Source organism: Oncorhynchus clarkii, chromosome 16, assembly GCF_045791955.1.
Source record: "Oncorhynchus clarkii lewisi isolate Uvic-CL-2024 chromosome 16, UVic_Ocla_1.0, whole genome shotgun sequence".
In the NCBI taxonomy this organism is placed as follows: Eukaryota; Metazoa; Chordata; class Actinopteri; order Salmoniformes; family Salmonidae; genus Oncorhynchus; species Oncorhynchus clarkii.
Genome location: NC_092162.1, coordinates 48,602,786 through 48,616,592, shown reverse-complemented (window position 1 = coordinate 48,616,592; position 13,807 = coordinate 48,602,786). Strand labels below are relative to the sequence as shown.

Sequence of the window (13,807 nt, the reverse complement as noted above, 5' to 3'; positions counted from 1 at the left end):
GAATGTTAATCATGGCCTGGCGTATCTATCAACCTCTCACTAATACAAACTTGTAGAACATCCCTCCAAAACAATGTGAGCACATAGAGAGCTTGGGAAATCATTGTTGAATAGAGTGTTGCTAATAGAAAGATATGAGTTGGGTTTTCATGGAATTCGAATCCAACAAACACTGGGGTCAAAATGAAAAGTTGACTTTTGTGATGTGGTTTGAGCCAGAATCAAGAGAAACAAGTCCAGATTGATAAAGCACCAGAGATAAGTATTGTGGAGAAAAAACAACATAAACAAGCCCAAAATAACCAGCTGTGGAATAACAGAGACATTGTATGTGGCCCTTTCTGTGAATGGTTTATCCCAGGCTGGCATGTGTGCGCGCACATTTGTGTGTGGCGTGTGACTGGTATAGTGTGATGTGATCCTATCCGGCCAGCTCATTTGTTTGTGTGGGAGGACAGATGTACCAGAGAGCTATCTATGGACTACCAATGGAAGGTGTGCTTCCAGCCCTCATCGTTATGGAAATCACCTGAGACCTACCTCTCTCTGTGTGTGTGTGTGTGCCTAATTGAAGCCAACCATAATGACGTGCCTGTGGACTGAGATCTTCCTCCTTCCATGGTGCTGGTTCAATACCATGTGCTTCCTTACCTCCTTCACTAGTCTTCAATTCCTCAGTCAGTCAGACCTGCTTTCCCAGGGCCTAGTCCTCTGAAGTGGAAGTAACTAGTTACAGCACTCCAAATTTTTTATTTATTTTTTATTTATTTTACCTTTATTTAACCAGGCAAGTCAGTTAAGAACAAATTCTTATTTTCAATGACGGCCTGGGAACAGTGGGTTAACTGCCTGTTCAGGGGCAGAACGACAGATTTGTACCTTGTCAGCTCGGGGGTTTGAACTCGCAACCTTCCGGTTACTAGTCCAACGCTCTAACCACTAGGCTACCCTGCCGCCCAAATACATCATCAAGCCTAGACTTACTGAAAATGGTCCAAGGTTCATGTATAATAACTTATACAGTTTATGAATTAGTATAGGAGAGTAGATAGAGAGAGAGAGAGAGAGAGAGAGCAGTCTGAGTGGAATCTGATTGAAGCAGCTCAGAGAGAAAGAGAAAGAGAGAGAAAGAGAGAGAGAGAGAGATCAGCATGGAAAAGTTGTGCCCACAGGGCAGCTTGTGTAACATGCTCAACATACAGGGTGAAGTGGACCTGTCCACAGTGGCTGACTGCTCCAAGGAAATACAGGGACCCGTTTAAATACTGAATAAAAGCAGGGACTCTCTCTGTAACCCCTCAGCTGAGCCAAGTACATCTTGCTATTCGTAGATGGTGTTCATAAACAGGTGTAGACTATCAGTGAAATGCTTTCTCACGGGCCCGTCTCAATGCAGATCATTTTTTATGAATTTAAAAAATAATAACATACAAATATTAACGAGGAATAAATACACAATGAGTAAAGATGAGTTGGCATTTGTGTGTGTGACTTCTCTCTTTCTTTGTGGGCCAGTGGATTGACAGTGGAGCGGAGGTTTATGTATAATTCTGTCCAGGCTGAAGTTTCCACTGTCCTTACCTGGGTTTCCTTTTGTGGGGTCAGAGGGTGCCGAGATAAAACAACACAATGTGAGATTTATTACCAAGGCCTCACTGTGACGTCTATCTGTATGGCATATGTTATTACGGAACATTAGAACGATTCCATTAACGTAACATGGCTGATTGGAATACTACTGGAATGAATTGGGTGAGATTGGTTAGCATACAAAAAAGTGAGCAGAAGCTCTAAGAACTGGGTCCTTCTCAAATCTCCTTCTATGATCTGTGGCCCAACTAAGTGTCTGAGTCCCTCTGCAGTTCTCCAGTTCCTGTTCACTCAATTTCTCTCTCTCTGTCTGTCTGTCTCTCTCTCTCTCTCTGTCTCTCTTTCTGTTTTGTGGAAGGAGCAGCGCAAGTACGAGCCCCAGAGAGCAGGGAGAATGCAGAGAGCTTTAATCAACACCAGAGAGACATTTTAATTAGTCTCACACACACACACACACACACACACACACACACACACACACACACACACACAGCTCTCCCCACCAGCTGCCCTCCTGAGATCATTTTTTAAAGTAGTCTATTATTTGGTTTCCTGCTCAGGCAAGGAAGCACTAGTGATTAGAACTCAGGTTCCAGCCATGGACAGGGAGACAGGGACAAAGAGACAGGGACAAAGAGACAGGGACAAAGGGACAGAGACATGGGCAGGGACAGAGACATGGGTAGAGACAGGGACAGAGACATGGGCAGGGACAAAGAGACAGGGACAGAGAGACAGGGACAGAAACATGGGCAGGGAGAGAGACAGGGACAGAGACATGGGCAGGGACAGAGAGACATGGGCAGGGACAGAGACATGGACAGAGAGACATGGGCAGAGACAGGGACAGAAACATGGGCAGAGACAGAGACATGGACAGAGAGACATGGGCAGGGACAGAGACATGGACAGAGAGACATGGGCAGGGACAGAGAGACATGGGCAGGGACAGAGAACATGGGCAGGGACAGAAACATGGGCAGAGACAGAAACATGGGCAGAGACAGGGACAGAGACATGGGCAGGGACAAAGAGACAGGGACAGAGACATGGGCAGGGACAAAGAGACAGGGACAGAGACATGGGCAGGGACAGAGACATGGGCAGGGACAGGGACAGAGACAAAGAGACAGGGACAAAGAGACAGGGACAGAGGCATGGGCAGGGAGAGAGACAGGGACAGAGACATGGGCAGGGACAGAGATATGGGCATGAGCAGGGACAGAGACATGGGCAGGGACAGAGACATGGACAGAGAGACATGGGCAGGGACAGAAAGGCATGGACAGGGACAGAGAGACAGGGACAGAGAGACAGGGACAGAGAGACATGGACAGGGACAGAGAGACAGGGACGTGGGCAGGGACAGAGAGACAGGGACATGGGCAGGGACAGAGAGACAGGGACATGGGCAGGGACAGAGAGACAGGGACGTGGGCAGGGACAGAGAGACAGGGACATGGGCAGGGACATGGAGACAGGGACAGAGAGACAGGGACAGAGAGACAGGGACAGAGAGACAGGGACAGAGAGACAGGGACATGGGCAGGGACATGGGCAGGGACATACAGAGAGACATGGACAGGGACAGAGACAGGGACAGAGATACAGGGACAGAGAGACAGGGACAGAGACACATGGGCAGGGACAGAGACAGAGAGACATGGGCAGGGACAGAGAGGGACAGAGAGACAGTGACAGGGACAGAGAGACAAGGACAGGGAGACAGACAGAGACAGGGACAGAGAGACAGACAGAGACAGGGACAGAGAGACAGGGACAGAGAGACAGGGACATGGACAGAGAGACAGGGACATGGGCAGGGACAGAGACAGGGACAGAAAGACAGACAGAGACAGGGACAGAAAGACAGACAGAGACAGGGACAGAGACAGGCAGAGAAAGACAGACAGAGACAGGGACAGAGACAGGCCCAAAACAACAAGCCAACCACGCTTCAAAAACGATCTGAAAGATATGAAAACACTCACAGCAGTGCTTCTTCTCTCTGTGAGCTATAATTAGTCAGAAGTGCTACCCCCTCTTTACTCATCTTTGAACAGACCACATCCTCTTTTAACTCCTTCTTCTTCTCTCGGTCTTACTGGCCGTATTCAGTCTCAGCTCTCACAGACAGACATGGCCGAGCTCTGCTTTGCCCTGGGCCATCCCATAACACCACTAGAGATCAGGGGGCTGGTGTAACCATGGTAACCACGGCAGGCAAAAGGAAGCACAGTTTATAAAAACACAACAATGAGAGAGAAAGAGACACTTCCTGTTTGCAGAGTTTAGCTTCTTCCGAGCCAGTCACTTCTGATGAGATGTATTTATGAATCGTAAAGCTATAACCAAAGTGAAGCTCACAGTGGCCAAATTAACAGAAATACACACGCCAGATCAAATATAGAACATATGCTAAATGTACACTTTACTACTGTTCTGAGATGAACAGTAGTAAACGGAATGTACCCCAGATGTCTCTACAAATAAACCATGAGTGTAGAGCTATAGCTCTACAACTATTCAGACAGGCTCAGTCAAATTCATGTGCTGCTAGCTCATTATTGTCAAGACCAAGCTATTCAAGAACGTTATATTTTCTTCTTCACATTAAATTTGAGCTGAAAGACCAGGGGCCAGCAGGAGTCTCCTCTCCCCCTCTCCAGCCTATAGACCAGCCAGTAAATGGCTGAAGGGGAGCTGCTACCCATTCAACTGAGTTGATTAATGTCTAACTCTCACTCCATAGGCCCTGAGGACATCAAACTAATTAACCAACAGAAACAGAGCGAGGAGAGATGAAAAGGTTAGTAAGGGATTGATAGTAAAAACCAGGTCATTGACTCCTAGAAAACTGAATGGGGCAAGTATTTTGTTGTTACCAATGCAGCCATTTTGATCTCAATATCAGATAATATCTGGGCAAGAATTACGTTTTCAATTAACATGGTCAAAAATAAACAGGTTTTTAGTAAAGAGCAATTTCTCAAGCAAGATTTTTGCTGAGACTGTCTGGGAGTGGTCTGAGTGGGGAGGGGAAAACTGAAAACTAACTGTTATTGGCAAAGAGGTTTGGAACTCCTTATTGGTCTATTAACTAATTTACCGCCTGGTGATGTCATCAGGCAGGCCAAAACTCCATCCCACCAAAGCAGGCTGACATTTCAGGCTGTCTTTTCAATAGTGCTGAGCGATTAACTGACATGTCTGTTATTTTTCAGTTTTTAAACAAATAATTGACTGACGTCGGTTCAATTATTTGAATACATTTTTCTTGTGTGCTCAATGCACAGCTTCTTTGGAGATAAATCAGATCCAGCCTGAACTGTGCAATGTAGTAAGAAGTTGTAGTTTCCAACAGGCCGATATTCTACATAGTTTAACGCATAAAAAGTGGTAATTAACTACAATGACCATAATCCATTGCGCATCTACTTGTAAGGTCTGTGTTTCTTTTACGCCTGCTACGGAAGAGACAAAGAATGTGCGATCGGGCTCGTGTCGTGAAGATCTTCGTGGGCTATACTCAGCCTTGTCTCAGGGTAGTAAGTTGGGGGTCTGTTGATATCCCTTTAGTGGTGTGGGGGCTGTGCTTTGGCAAAGTGGGTGGGGTTATAACCTGCCTTGTTGGCCGTGTCCGGGGGTATCATTGGACAGGGCCACAGTGTCCCCTGACCCACCCCTGTCTAAGCCTCCAGTATCTATACTGCAATCGTCTATGTGACAGGGGGCTAGGGTCAGTCTGTTATATCTGGTGTAATTCTTCTGTCTTATCTGGTGTCCTGTGTGAATTGTAAGTATGCTGCCTCTAATTCTCTCCCTCTCCCCCGTCCCAGAGGACCTGATCCCTAGGACCATGCCTCAGGACTACCTAGCCTGATGACTCCTGGCTGCCCCCAGTCCACCTGGTCGTGCTACTGCTCCAGTTTCAACTGTTCTGTCTGCGGCTATGGAACCCTGACCTGTTCACCAGACGTGCTAACTTGTCCCGGACCTGCTGTTTTCGACTTTCTGTCTCTACCGCACCTGCTATCTCGGCCTCTGAATGCTTGGTTATGAAAGGCCAACTGACAATTACTCCTCAGGCACTGACCTGGTGCACCCTCTACAACCACTGATTATAATTTGACCCTGCTGGTCATCTATGAACGTTTGAACATCTTGAAGAACAATCTGGCCTTAAATGGCCATGTACTCTTGTAATCTCCACCCGGTACAGACAGAAGAGGACTGGCCACCCCTCATAGCCTGGTTCCTCTCTAGGTTTCTTCCTAAGTTTCTGTCTTTCTAGGGAGTTTTTCCTAGCCAACGTGCTTCTACACCTGCATTGCTTGCTGCTTGGGGTTTTAGGCTGGGTTTCTGTACAGCACTTTGTGACATCAGCTGATGTAAGAAGGGCTTTATAAATACATTTGATTGATTGATTGATTGATATACAGGGCATTCGGAAAGTATTCAGACTCCTTCGCCTTTTCCACATTTTGTTACGTTACAGCCTTATTCTAAAATAGATTTTTTTAAATGTTACTTAATGTACACACAATACCCCATTGGGACAAAGTGAAAACAGGTTTTTACAAATTTTTGCAAATGTTTTTAAGAAAATACCTTATTTACATATGTATTCGGAGCCTTTGCTATGAGACTAGAAATTGAGCTCAGGTGCATCCTGTTTACATTGATCATCTTTGAGATGTTTCTACAACTTGATTGGAGTCCACCTGTGGTAAATTCAATTGATTGGACAAGATTTTGAAAGACAAACTCCTGTCTAATATAAGGTCCCACAGTTGACAGTGAATGTCAGAGCAAAAACCAAGCCATGAGGTCGAAGGAATTGCCCGTAGAGCTCTGAGACAGGATTGTGTCGAGGCACAGATCTGGGGAAGGGTAGCAACAAATGTCTGCAGCATTGAAGGTCCAAGAACACAGTGGCCTCCATCATTCTTAAATGGAAGAAGTTTGGAACCACCAAGACTCTTCAGAGCTGGTCGTCCAGCCAAACTGAGCAATTGGAGGAGAAGGGCTTTGGTCGGGGAGGTGACCAAGAACCCGATGGGTTCCCTCTGTGGAGATGGGAGAACCTTCCAGAAGGACAACAATCTGTAGAACTGCACCAATCAGGCCTTTATGGTAGATTGGCCAGACAGAAGCCACTCCTCAGTAAAAGGCACATGACCACCCGCTTGGAGTTTGCCAAAAGGCATCTAAAGGACTCGGACCATGAAAAAAAAAGATTCTCTGGTCTGATGAAACCAAGATATAACTTTTTTGCCTGAATGCAAAGCGTCACGACTGGAAGAATCCTGGCACCATCACTACAGTGAAGCATGGTGGTGGCAGCATCATGCTGTGGGGATGTTATTCAGCGGCAGGGACTGGGAGACTAGTCAGGATCGAGGGAAAGATGAACGGAGCAAAGTACAGAGAGATCCTTGATGAAAATGTCCTTGAGTGGCCCAGTCAGGGCCCGGACTTGAACCCGATCGAACATCTCTGGAGAGACCTGAAAATATATGTGCAGCGACGCTCCCCATCCAACCTGACAGAGCTTGAGAGGATCAGCAGAGAAGAATGGGAGAAGCTCCCCAAATACAGTTGTGCCAAGCTTGTAGCGTCATACCAAGCTTGTAGCGTCATACCCAAGAAGACACGAGGCTGTAATCGCTGCTAAAGCTGCTTCAACAAAGTACTGAGTAGAGGGTTTGAATAATTATTTGAATGTGATATTTTCATTATTCTTTTTTATAAATGTGCAAAAATGTCTAAAAAACGTTTTTTGCTTTGTCATTATGTGATATTGTGTGTGGATTTATGAGGGGAAAAACAGTTTAATCCATTTTAAAATAAGGCTGTAACGTAACAAAATGTGTGAAAAGGGAAGGGGTCTGAATACTTTCCGAATGCACTGTAGAGAGCAGCTGTTGTGTCACGAGGTATCTCTACCTGAAAATACAGGATGTAAGTAATTGATAGTTGGTAATCAGCAGTCATAAAAGTATGCCTTACTTCCTTTGAAGAACTACAAAATAGTGATTTTGTCAGACAGCATAAGCAGCAGGTCTATGGTGATGAGATGACTTGAAATTAAATAATACACTCATCAAATAGAACAAATGTAATATATACAACAACTTAAATATTTTATTAAAGTAAAGTAATGTGAATAAATGATGGTTAATAAGTGATAATTATTAATGGACAGTCGCTACCATCACAGGACTTTTATTAATTGTTTTATTCTGTGTTGTTACAGCATTCAAACCAAATAATCAAAAAAACGTACTTCTTTTTAATATTTGAACCCGAAACTGAACAGACATCAAAAACGCACTAATCTCTCAGCACTACTTTTCAAACAGCTTACACTAAAAAGGCATTGTCATAATGTTCACATTACAGTAATATTCCAACCTCAGTGTTGAAAACATAGGCAAAACATGTTTTTGCCTGCACTGGGCCTTTAAACAATGATAGTGTTTTTGTCTTAACCATTGCTAAATCAACCTTGTGCAACCCAGGATCTCCAATTATAGTGTGTGTCGACCGCAATCCCAGATACCCTGATCTGTCAGTACTTCTACATCCCCTTCTCTCTCTGTCTTTCTCTCAGTTCCATCTCTCTCGCTCTCTCTTTTTCTCTCTCTCCCTCTGTTTTACTCAACCCCTCTTTTTCCCCTTCTTTTTGAGGGTCTGAAGGAATCCACAGCTGTCAGCGCCTTTCAGACCCTCTGCTTCAGAAGCAGCTGCCCTGCAAACAGTAACGAGTCATTAGGACATCAAGAAATGGTCGCCTAAAGTCATCAGGACATTGGGTAGTGGTCCACTAGAGGTTTTTTCTAGTTCCCGGTTGGTCCCGAGGATACTTTTAGGACTTTCTTGGGATGTTGTGCCTTGGTCCCCCTGGAGGATTTGTCCCAGGGACATCCCCGAGGACATTTTTAGGTTGTTCCTTTGGGACCATCATGCAACATTCTTAGAACATTCTCAGAACGTCAGAGGGATAACGTCACGCCGAAACCCTTAATCAAATCAACGTTTCTTTGTCACGTGCACAGAAGGTGTAGACCTTACAGTGAAATGCTTACTTACAGGCTCTAACCAGGTATTTGGTGAACAATAGGTAAGTAAAGAAATAAAAACAACAGTAAAAAAGACAGTGAGAATGACAGTAGCGAGGCTATATACAGTAGCGAGGCTATATACAGTAGCGAGGCTATATACAGTAGCGAGGCTATATACAGTAGCGAGGCTATAACAGTAACGAGGCTATAACAGTAACGAGGCTATAACAATAACGAGGCTATATACAGTAGCGAGGCTATATACAGTAACGAGGCTATAACAGTAGCGAGGCTATATACAGTAGCGAGGCTATATACAGTAGCGAGGCTATATACAGTAGCGAGGCTATAAACGTAGCGAGGCTATATACAGTAGCGAGGCTATAAACGTAGCGAGGCTATAAACAGTAGCGAGGCTATAAACAGTAGCGAGGCTATATACAGTAGCGAGGCAATATACAGTAGCGAGGCAATATACAGTAGCGAGGCAATATACAGTAGCGAGGCTATATACAGTAGCGAGGCTATATACAGTAGCGAGGCTATATACAGCAGCGAGGCTATAACAGTAGCGAGGTTATATACAGGCACCAGTTAGTCAGGCTGATTGAGGTAGTATGTACATGTAGATATGGCTAAAGTGACAATGCATACATGATGAACAGAGAGTAGCAGTAATGTAAAAAGAGGGGTTGGCGGGTGGTGGGACAATGCAGATAGCCCGGTTAGCCTATGTGCGAGGGCACTGGTTTGTCGGGCCAATTGAGGTAGTATGTACATGAATGTATAGTTAAAGTGACTATGCATACATGTATATGATAAACAGAGAGTAGCAGCAGCATAAAAGAGGAGTTGTGGGGAGCACACAATGCAAAAAGTCCAGGTAGCCTTTTGATTACCTGTTCGGGAGTCTTATGGCTTGGTGGTAAAAACTGTTGAGAAGCCTTTTTGCCCTAAACCTGGCACTGCAGTACCGCTTGCCATGCGGTAGTAGAGAGAACAGTCTATGACTGGGGAGGCTGGGTGCCTCTTTGACCATTTTTAGGGCCTTCCTCTTACACCGCCTGGTGTAGAGGTCCTGGATGGCAGCTTAGCCCCAGTGATGTACTGGGCCGTACGCACTACCCTCTGTAGTGCCTTGCGGTCGGAGCCCGAGCAATTGCCGTTTGGCCCATTCTAGTTTGTTGGTGATGTGGACACCAAGGAACTTGAAGCTCTCAACCTGTTCCACTACAGCCCCGTCGATGAGAATGGTGACGTGCTCGGTCCTCCTTTTCCTGTAGCCCACAATCATCTCCTTAGTCTTGGTTACTTTGAGGGATAGGTTGTTATTCTGGCACCGCATGGCCAGGTCTCTGACCTCCTCCCTATAAGCTGTCTCGTCATTGTCGGTGATCAGGCCTACCACTGTTGTGTCGTCTGCAAACTTAATGATGGTGTTGAGTCGTGCCTGGCCATGCAGTCGTGGGTGTACAGGGGGGGACTGAGCACGCACCCCTGAGGGGCTCCAGTGTTGAGGATCAGCGTGGCAGATGTGTTGCTACCTACCCTCACCACCTGGTGGTGGCACCGTCAGGAAGTCCAGGATCCAGTTGCAGAGGGAGGTGTTTAGTCCCAGGATCCTTAGCTTAGTGATGAGCTTTGAGGGTACTATGGTGTTAAACGCTGAGCTGTAATCAATAAATAGCATTCTCACGTAGGTGTTCCTTTTGGCCAGGTGGGAAAGGGCAGTGTGGAGTGCAATAGAGATTGCATCATCTGTGGATCTGTTTGGGCGGTATGCAAATTGGAGAGGGTCTAGGGTTTCTGGGATAATGGTGTTGATGTGAGCCATTACCAGCCTTTCAAAGAACTTCAATGTTACAGACGTGAGTGTTACCTGTAGTCATTTAGGCAGGTTGCCTTCGAGTTCTTGGACACAGGGACTATGGTGGTCTGATTGAAACATGTTGGTATTACAGACTCAATCAGGGACTTGTTGAAAATGTCAGTGAAGACACCTGCCAGTTGGTCAGCACATGCCCGGAGCACACGTCCTGGTAATCCGTCTGGCCCCGCAGCCTTGTGAATGTTGACCTGTTTAAAGGTGTTACTCACGTCGGCTACGGAGAGCTGAACAGCTCAGTGTTGCTCAGCTCAGTGTTGCTTGCCTCGAAGCGAGCATAGAAGTGATTTAGCTCGTCTGGTAGGCTCGTGTCACTGGGCAGCTCGCAGCTGTGCTTCCCTTTGTAGTTGGAGCCGGTGTAGTACAATTCAACCTTAGCCCTGTATTGACGTTTGGCCTGTTTGATGGTTCGTCGGAGGGCATAGCAGAATTTCTTATAAGCACTTTGAAAGCGGCAGCTCTATCCTTTAGCTCAGTGTGAATGTTGCCTGTAATCCATGGCTTCTGGTTGGGGTATGTACGTACAGTCACTGTGGGGACGAGGTCCTCGATGCACTTATTGATAAAGCCAGTGACTGATGTGGTGTACTCCTCAATGCCATCGGAAGAATCCTGGAACATGTTCCAGTCTGTGATAGCAAAACAGTCCTGTAGTTTAGCATCTGCTTCACCTGACCACTTTTTTTTATAGAGTCACTGGTGCTTCCTGCTTTCATTTTTGCTTGTAAGCAGGAATCAGGAGGGTAGAATTGTGGGACCTAAAGGGAACGTCGCGGAATGTCCTCAGGACGTCCCCTGTTTGCTGGGTGGTGAGGCTATTCGGTTAGTCACTCCCTTAAAGCCAGTGTGTGTGTGTGTGTTTCCACCCCTCCTTCCACCTTCAACATCAAACACATTCCCCACAGCCCCAGTGAGATAAGACACTCAACACAGCAACTCTCTCAAAGAGACTCTGCATGGCCCACTCATCACCCAGGCCCAACATACGTCAACACACCCACATCAACCCTCACAACAACACACACCTGTCTCAGCCATGCCACCACCGTATCACCACAACATCTCTTAGCAAGAAACTAAAACAAACATTGTTACGGACAGCCAGTCGAGTCGCGTCAAGTGTTGCGGTGCTGTAGGCTACATGGTGTGATATGAAAGGTTGCACTTGTCTTGCATGCATCAATTACTGTGGTTTCATTCTATGTCATGTTATTTAAGAAGAGGATGCACCCAGTAAAGGACTACATAGCGCTCTCTCAACAAGCCTATTGCACTGAACCATGGAGGAGCAACCTGTACTGTATAACCATGACTACAAAGTGAAACAATTTCCTGCATCACCCTGAGAGCAGAACAGACAGGTAAACGAAAGTTCCGCCACTTGACCCAGAGGTCAGCAGTATGGGGACGTTGTGTAGTGAACCCTGGTCTGGCTCCTGGGTGGGGAGAGAGGGACGAGAGGAGAGAAGGCCCCTGGATTGCTAACCCTAAGGTACTATGAAAACAGAACATTCATGGCCAGCCCAGCTTGGCAGAGACACAAAGGAAAGAGGACAGTTTCTGCTACATTTACTGCTCTCTGAGAGAAGAGGAGAGACTACAGTATAATTCAGTGGTTAAGGTAAACGGCATATGAGTGCACACAAAAATGCAGATAATGACATCTTTCTGACATCCGTGCATCTCTCTTTTCTCTCCTGTCTCTCGCCAAGTTTAAGTCCCGGTGTCCCTCTGCAGTTATCAAGATTTCTTTCTATCCCTCTCCCTCTCCCTCACTCTCTGAGACTTTTAAACTTTAACAACTGTTCTGGGAAAACCATGAATATGCAGAGTCACGCTTTTCTGACTGAATGAACAACAACAGAAGAGGACATTAAAATTCTTGGTAACACACACAAAAGCATGTACACACACACACACACACACAAAACGCACGCACTCACACTGAATACATAACTGCAAAACCCACAGTCGTTATCAGAGACCAGAAACGTATCCATCTCCAAATCCAGTAAGCAAACCTCAGAACTATAAGTAGATTTATTTTCCTGGTTCCTGGCATTCAAAGTTAACACAGGTAGACCATGAGACCATTAGCAGAGCATCAGGCCATTAACTGACTTGAGCTCCTGGTGCAGAGCTGGGAGTTTGCTTAAGGTGACTTGGTAACTTTTTAACATGTCCAACTGGCCTGAGAGGTAAATGCTATATGTATTAGCTGCCGTTATGAAACCAATTCCTGGACAGCATGACTAGGGACACAATTTACAGGCCTGCCTCAGGGATCCAGACTCACATTTCACATTCACCAATGTTTGGTTCCACAGATAACAAGGTCTGTCACCACAAGGAATATGTATCTACCTGTATCAAATTATTTCATGGATCTAAAGGACAGCAAAAGATCAATCTATCCAACTTCAGTCGAGTTGTATATAGGACTAATACAGGACTAAAAGTCTCTGCCTCCCTGACTAAAAGTTCAATTGAACCCTCTGGGCTTTTTCACTCAAGACAGCAACGGGAGGGAAGGAGGGAGTCAGCTGACCCGGGTTTCAGTCAGAAACAGGAAACGTGATCTTTACTGCAGCTCCTTGCAAAACAATCTTGCTATTGTTATCTCCATTTTCCTCCGTTCCTGGTATGTTAAGGGAAATGTAAGACTATATTTTTTGAGGGTTTGTGAGTTCTCATCCCCTTCACTCTCCGTATCACAACCCTTCACTCTGTGGTTTCACAAGCAACAAATACCTTGTCCAGACAAACAGCAAGCCACAGACACGTACTCGGTTCCAGACTCTGAATAGGCTGGCATGATCCAAATCCAAACTGCTGGAAAATATCTTTAACTGATATTGAGCTTCTTGCTATGGAATGTTACACTACCGTTTGGGCACATAACTCATCACAGACGCAGTACCTTTCCCCTGGCATGTGGCAGTAGAATCACAACAGGAGGATCTGAGGAACAACCACAGCACAGCGCTGACGGACCACAGCCTAGTTTTAATTACCTCATAGATTTAACTTAAATTAAGGGGGCTTGTTGTGTGTCTCATCAGAGCAACAGCAGCAGCTAGCGGAGAATGAGACGCACAGCCCTCTGATGAATAGCGCCAGGGACAGAGGAGAAGGGCCGTGTCAGTTGGCCTGGACGGACACACATGAAACTGGACACTGCAGCCTCGGCCATGACCTCACTGTTTTTCTAAGGAAATCGGACTCGTTTGGAAGGATGGAACATAAGCCTGGCACAGCAAGAGCT

General features: G+C 45.9%; 1 protein-coding gene across 5 annotated transcripts in view; it reads right to left on the bottom strand.

The window, feature by feature from the left end:
• LOC139368634 (histone deacetylase 7-like) overlaps window positions 1-13,807 on the bottom strand; it is a 70,411-nt gene that overhangs the window by 41,768 nt on the left and 14,836 nt on the right. The gene's annotated exons all lie outside the window — the stretch shown is intronic.